General features: G+C 34.0%; 1 pseudogene; it reads left to right on the top strand.

Moving 5' to 3' along the window:
- The first annotated feature begins 5,003 nt into the window (after positions 1 to 5,003).
- Positions 5,004 to 6,402, top strand: LOC104773967 (annotated as a pseudogene).
- Positions 6,403 to 7,792: the final 1,390 nt, after the last annotated feature.

Here is a 7,792-nt window from a genome sequence, read left to right as displayed (position 1 = left end):
AAAAAAAAAAAAAAAACGGGAAGGGTTGTTTCAAAAATTAAATAGACAAAACAAATAAGACTCTTCTTAAGAATAAGATTCTGCAAATCTTCAAACCAAAGAAGCTGTTGAGAAAATCTTTATAGCTCGTAAAAAGAACAACATTGTGTCTAGCTAATACATGAAACCGTAGTTGCTAGCTAAGAGAAACGTTGTTAATCTTCCACTAGAGGGTCGGTCTATGGAGCAACAAGAAGGAGAGCTCAGAGAAATGCAGCCAATCTTCCACTAGGACAAGGGACACATCCTATTTAGAAGGCACAAAGATGTTGCACCCAACCCTAAAACCACAAACCCTTTTTCATTCTCTCGGAGATCATGACTTTTGGGCTAATATATCTCAAATATATGTACGACCATACTTCGAATCTAGTCTCCTCCTCCTTGTTTTGGTCTTTACTTTTCTAATCTCCTTCATTGTTCTCTCTTTTCATCACTTCTAATCCATCATTCTCTCTGACTTTTAATCTAGTTTCCTCCTTTTCTGTCTATACTTTTCTGATCTAGTACACTTTGAATATCTTGTTTTGTCTTTTTTGTCGTCATTTATATCCACTCTTTTTATAAAAACTAAATTCAAAATAGTAATAACAGTTCATAGCAGGGATTAAGACTTCAAAACTAATGTATACACGGAAAAATCCAACTGCTAAATTCTACTATCAAATACTAGTATAGATATTGATAACTCAAGGTAAATCTCTTAATCTATGGAGGGCCCAAAACTATTCCATTAGAAAAGTGTAACCCACAAATATTTTTTTCTTATCCAAAGAGGTTAAAAGCAATAGCTCATATCCATGTGGCATATACTTTTATATAATATGTTAGTAAGATTTTTCTAATTTTTCTTGAATGAATGAATGTAAAATGTTTTGTAATTTTTTTTCTGTAAAGTGCAAGATTTTGTTTGATAGTATTTTATTAAAGTACCGTAGATGATCGTCGGTCTTAGAGATAACAAGAAGGAGAGCTCAGAGAAACGCTGTCAATCTTCCACTAGAGGGTCGGTCTATGGAGCAACAAGAAGGAGAGCTCAGAGAAATGCAGCCAATCTTCCACTAGGACAAGGGACACATCCTATTTATAAGGCACAAAGATGTTGCACCCAACCCTAAAACCACAAACCCTTCTTCATTCTCTCGGAGATCATGACTTTTGGGCTAATATATCTCAATATGTACGACCATACTTCGAATCTAGTCTCCTCCTCCTTGTTTTGGTCTTTACTTTTCTAATCTACTTCATTGTTCTCTCTTTTCATCACTTCTAATCCATCATTCTCTCTGACTTTTAATCTAGTTTCCTCCTTTTTTTGTCTATACTTTTCTGATCTAGTACACTTTGAATATCTTGTTGTGTCTTTTTTGTCGTCACTTATATCCACTCTTTTTATAAAAACTAAATTCAAAATAGTAATAACAGTTCATAGCAGGGATTAAGACGTCAAAACTAATGTATACACGGAAACATCCAACTGCTAAATTCTACTATCAAATACTAGTATAGATATTGATAACTCAAGGTAAATCTCTTAATCTATGGAGGGCCCAAGACTAATCCATTAGAAAAGTGTAACCCACAGATATTTTTTTTTTATCCAAATGGGTTAATCCAAATAGGTTAAAAGCAATAGCTCATATCCATGTGGCATATACTTTTATATAATATGTTAGTAGGATTTTTCTAATTTTTCTTGAATGAATGAATGTAAAATGTTTTGTAATTTTTTTACTGCAAAGTGCTAGATTTTATTTGATAATATTTTATTGAAGTACCGTAGATGATCGTCGGTCTTAGAGATAACAAGAAGGAGAGCTCAGAGAAACCCTGTCAATCTTCCACTAGAGGGTCGGTCTATGTAGCAACAAGAAGGACAGCTCAGAGAAATGCAGTCAATCTTCCACTAGGACAAGGGACACATCCTATTTAGAAGGCACAATGATGTTGCACCCAACCCTAAAACCACAAACCCTTCTTCATTCTCTCGGAGATCATGACTTTTGGGCTAATATATCTCAATATGTACGACCATACTTCGAATCTAGTCTCCTCCTCCTTGTTTTGGTATTTACTTTTCTAATCTATTTCATTGCTCTCTCTTTTCATCACTTCTAATCCATCATTCTCTCTGACTTTTAATCTAGTTTCCTCCTTTTTTTGTCTATACTACTTTAGGTATATGGACACATCCTATTTAGAAGGCACAAAGATGTTGCACCCAACCCTAAAACCACAAACCCTTCTTCATTCTCTCGGAGATCATGACTTTTGGGCTAATATATCTCAATATGTACGACCATACTTCGAATCTAGTCTCCTCCTCCTTGTTTTGGTCTTTACTTTTCTAATCTACTTCATTGTTCTCTCTTTTCATCACTTCTAATCCATCATTCTCTCTGACTTTTAATCTAGTTTCCTCCTTTTTTTGTCTATACTTTTCTGATCTAGTACACTTTGAATATCTTGTTGTGTCTTTTTTGTCGTCACTTATATCCACTCTTTTTATAAAAACTAAATTCAAAATAGTAATAACAGTTCATAGCAGGGATTAAGACGTCAAAACTAATGTATACACGGAAACATCCAACTGCTAAATTCTACTATCAAATACTAGTATAGATATTGATAGCTCAAGGTAAATCTCTTAATCTATGGAGGGCCCAAGACTAATCCATTAGAAAAGTGTAACCCACAAATATTTTTTTTTTATCCAAATGGGTTAATCCAAATAGGTTAAAAGCAATAGCTCATATCCATGTGGCATATACTTTTATATAATATGTTAGTAGGATTTTTCTAATTTTTCTTGAATGAATGAATGTAAAATGTTTTGTAATTTTTTTACTGTAAAGTGCTAGATTTTATTGAAGTACCGTAGATGATCGTCGGTCTTAGAGATAACAAGAAGGAGAGCTCAGAGAAACGCTGTCAATCTTCCACTAGAGGGTCGGTCTATGGAGCAACAAGAAGGAGAGCTCAGAGAAATGCAGCCAATCTTCCACTAGGACAAGGGACACATCCTATTTAGAAGGCACAAAGATGTTGCACCCAACCCTAAAACCAAAAACCCTTCTTCATTCTCTCGGAGATCATGACTTTTGGGCTATTATATCTCAAGTATATGTACGACCATACTTCAAATCTAGTCTCCTCCTCCTTGTTTTGGTTTTTACTTTTCTAATCTACTTTATTGTTCTCTCTTTTCATCACTTCTAATCCATCATTCTCTCTGACTTTTTTTTTTAGTTTCCTCCTTTTTTTGTCTATACTTTTCTGATCTATTACACTTTGAATATCTTGTTGTGTCTTTTTTGTCGTCACTTAAATCCACTTTTTTATAAAAACTAACTTCAAAATAGTAATAACAGTTCATAGCAGGGTTTGAGACGTCAAAACTAATGTATACACAAAAACATCCAACTGCTAAATCAAATCATATACTTTTGTAAAAGTTTTTATACATACATCATTTAAAATTGTGACATATCATTTAACTCATGTAAATTCTTCGTAAATTATAATAAAAAATAGTCATTAAAATATATTATTTTGGAGAATTTGACTTGTTCCAATCTATTACAGTTTTGACCCTGATCTTAGATTAACTTCCTCCATCCGATTCCTCCATCCGATGTTTTAAGTAAACATACGTAGTTTAAGAAATGACTCCTTTAAAAAAGTTCAACCAATCATAAACAAGACTGCATAATATAAAATATTAAACTAACCTAACATTTTTATAGAAACTTGAAAACCACTTCTAAAACAAAAAAAAATTCTAAAACATTTTATGGAAGGAAGGATAGAAGAATAACATGTTAGATTTCCCTTTCGAAAAACACAATTTAGCAATTTAAATATGAATTGATCTTCAAATTCAAATAGACTATTTTAAATCCAAACAAAAAAAAAACAGTAGGAATCTAGTAAGTAATAACCAAATTTATTTTTCTCGATAACATTAGATTTAGATGCCAAACTCTTTTATTAAATCAAATACTAACATTTATTGTTCATTTTTCTAGTCAACAATCAAATAACATGTAATTTAAATAAGATTAAAATTTTATAAACATTAATCATCGATTTAACACCTATATAAATTAGAATCTTCCCAACCATGGTACCTCAACGTTTTAGGATATTGCCACCAAAAAAAAATAGTTGTTCTTGCTATGGTCAAAACCTAAACAAGAAATTTATTGTTCTTATTTACCATAACTATCAATCATGAACTTGTTGACTTTGATTTAACTCCTAATGTCTAATCCCATTCTAACAAAATATATTAAAAATGACCTTCTGGTTTTTTTTTTTTTTTTTACAATGATCTTCTGGTTACTCTAACCAAATTTCTTTGTTTTGGATTCTTGATCCTAATTTCAAAGAATAAGGAATCAATCATGAGAAAACTATTTTTTGGAGTGTTTTTTTGTTGATTTTACCATTTTTTGAATAGTTTGTAAATTTTACTATTTTGTAAGTTACAAAATTTTGATTTAACGTGTGTTTTATTTGTTATGTTTGGATTTAATCGGTTCTATTTTTTCTTAGGGTTTAGTATTTGGTATTAACTATGTATTGTATCTTAAAAAACTGAAAATACATATTTTTTTCTTCTCAAAAGATAAAATTTACAAATTATACAAAAATTGATATATCCAAAAAATTTCTTAAAAAAGTGGCATTTTTAACAAAAAATCTCAAGAATAAGCTTTGCAAACTATTATTAACCAAACAAAAAAAAAATATCTCAAACTGTTTCGCTAAGAACTAAATAGTGTGTACAACACACACAAACTGTTTCATAATCAACGAATAATATGGACATTAAAATCACAAGAAAAGAGCCACGTGCATTGTCACGTCCCCAACTTTGTACTTTTTATTAAACAAAAAAGTTTTTTTGTTTTAATCTAATTAGCAGTTTTGTTATTTTGTCTTTTTTTTAATCTAAAAATCTCATTTCTCACTTCTTCATCACCACCGTCTCTCTCACTCAATCTCCGTGTGCTTTTCTTTTTGTTTTTCCCCGACGACGTTGAGAAATCCTCGAAATCTCCGGCGATGGGTGGTTGCGTCTCCTCCAATTTCTTAAATCCGACGGATGAAAACTTCTCTTCTCAGCTCAACGCTTCAACCTTAAGCCACCATTTCGTTAAGCTAACTTCAACNGTCTTCTCAATCTCGACTCTTCTTCACCTTCTCTTCCTCCGCCTCCTTCCTCCTCCGCTACCTCCGCTATATCTCCGATGACTCCGCCTGAGAGGTTTACTATCGACGGTAAGGAGACGATGGTTGGTAAGTCTGAGCCGACGACGACGGAGGTTATTAGCTTCTGGGAGCTAATGTCAGGTCTCGACGGCGGCGATACTTGCCGATTCTCTCCTATTCCGGCGAAATGTAATGTCTCCGATGGTGGTGGTCGAGTGATGATGGTGAACAAAGAGAACTCCGATCCTAATTTGAAGAACCCTAGAGATCTGAAGAGCGATTACGAGGTTTTGAAACCGTTAGATCCGAAATCAGCGGAGGAAACCGAGAGACTCTGTGACGGCGTTGAGGATCGTGTTGTGATTTACACGACGTCGTTGCGGGGAGTGCGGCGGACGTTTGAGGCGTGTAAAGCCGTGAGAGCTGCGATTGAGAGCTTTGGTGTGGTGGTATGTGAGAGAGATGTGTCTATGGATAGAGGATTCAGAGAAGAGCTTTCGAATCTCATGGCTCGGGAAAGAGACAACGGCGGTGGTGGTGGTGATGATTCGTCGACGGCGGCGGTGGTGTTGCCGCCGAGGGTTTTTGTGAAAGGGAAGTACATTGGTGGAGCAGAGGAAGTGATGAGTTTGGTGGAAGAAGGTTTGCTTGGAGATTTGCTAAGAGGGATTCCGAGGAAGAAAGATCGGTGTGGCGGCGGCGGTTGCGGTGGATGCGGTGGGTTAGCGTTTTTGCCGTGTTCGGAGTGTAATGGGAGCTGTAAAGTGGTGGAAGGATGGGGAAGTGAAGCTGTAGTGGTCAAGTGTATGGAGTGTAATGAGAATGGTCTTGTTCGTTGTCCCATTTGCAGCTAAAGCACAAACAAAACAACACTGATTCACTAGTAATAATTGGGAATTACATCTAAATACTGTAAGATAAAGTTTTTCTAATTTCTTTCCTTTTTAGAGTTCTCTGTGTTTCAAGATGCTTGATAGAAGAAGGAGGCAAATGATCTTGGTTTATTATGGGTAGAGATACTTTTAAGTCTTCGATGGTGGTTAGTTACAAACATTACATAAATAATATCCTCCACAATACAAAGCCTTTTGTGTTTCTCAGTTGTTCTAATAATAGCTTGGATTGAGATTGGCCACATTTAGGTGAGGTCACCATGTGTTTGGGAGACTGTTATTATACTCTTCTGGTATAGTAATAAGTAAGGAACCCATTAGCCAAAAAGAAAGAATGATCGATCGATCACTAGTCAAATCGAAATGTAACAACACTACCTCAAGTGACTTGATGTGTCTTTTAAAATCTTCACATCACTCTCCCATTTCTGTGTCGGTTAAACTTAATTCATATGCTTTGTTCAGATTTTGCAGGAGATTTGTTCATGAATGTATTCATTGGAGGATACTGTTTGGTTAAATGACACATTGCACAATACTAAAGTAACACTCACGGACCATATAAGATTTCCACTTGAGTTTTTAACTCTCATCCACTTTTACAAAAGGCTAACTGAATGTGTTACTGTAATGATTGTTTTAGCAATAAATATACTTGCAACATGTTTAGATAAGCCGATTAAAAAGCATATAGAACCGCAAGAAGGTAGGGGTGATAAATATTGGATTGAGTTTACTTAATTGTGTTTAATTTATTGAACAATTGTGAAACACTCATGTGGTCGTTGCTAGTCTTTGGATAATTTTGTTACATTGAATGATAAAATGATATGGGTGCAATAGAGAACGGAGCAAGATAAATGCTTAAGTAAAAGTTGTTTACGGTTACGGTGTTTTATACTGTAACAGATTATTATGACAGTATAAAGGTTTACTAGTGCATGAAAAGTATCCCAAAAATTACATGTAGCATGAATTTGGTGGAGTATGATCAATCCCGATAAGAATTTGAGCAAGACCGAGCAGACGCTTGTAGCCAGATTGAAATTGGGTGAACTTGATTATGAGCTATCTATCTACTCAATACTTAAGTAATATACATGATTTGATTGAAGAAACATGAATGGCGTGACTGATTGGTCGATGCGTGTTGTTTGAGAGCGTGATAATGACTAATGTGAATGTTAAAATGAAAGAGACGAGTACGTAACAAAGATGAAAGGAATCCATGAGCATTTGGCTATATACGTAACAATTTAACTAAAGTTAGAAAATGTGACGATGTAACTAAGTAGCAAAGATGATAGGAAGCCAGTGCCGGTCCGACATTTATTAGTGCCCTATGCGGAACTAAAAAACATGCCCTTTTATATATTACCAAAAAATTATAACTAATGGTATATAAGACTTTATGTTTAGTGTTTTGAAAATTTATTAACACAAACCAAAATCAAAACATTAGTTTTGATGAAAAGATTTATCTAATAGTTTAACAAAGCAAACTATTAACCTCAAAATGGAAAAAATCAAAACTAAAACTAACAATTAACCTCAAAAACTATGATTTGCACTTATATTAAAGTCCACATTTTTGTAAAAATCTTTAGATATATATAAAAACTCTATAATAATTTTACAAAAAA

This window comes from Camelina sativa, unplaced genomic scaffold (genome assembly GCF_000633955.1).
Source record: "Camelina sativa cultivar DH55 unplaced genomic scaffold, Cs unpScaffold00859, whole genome shotgun sequence".
Taxonomy (NCBI): domain Eukaryota; kingdom Viridiplantae; phylum Streptophyta; class Magnoliopsida; order Brassicales; family Brassicaceae; genus Camelina; species Camelina sativa.
Note: the sequence above shows the minus strand (reverse complement) of the source record. Positions and strands in the feature narration are given on the sequence as shown.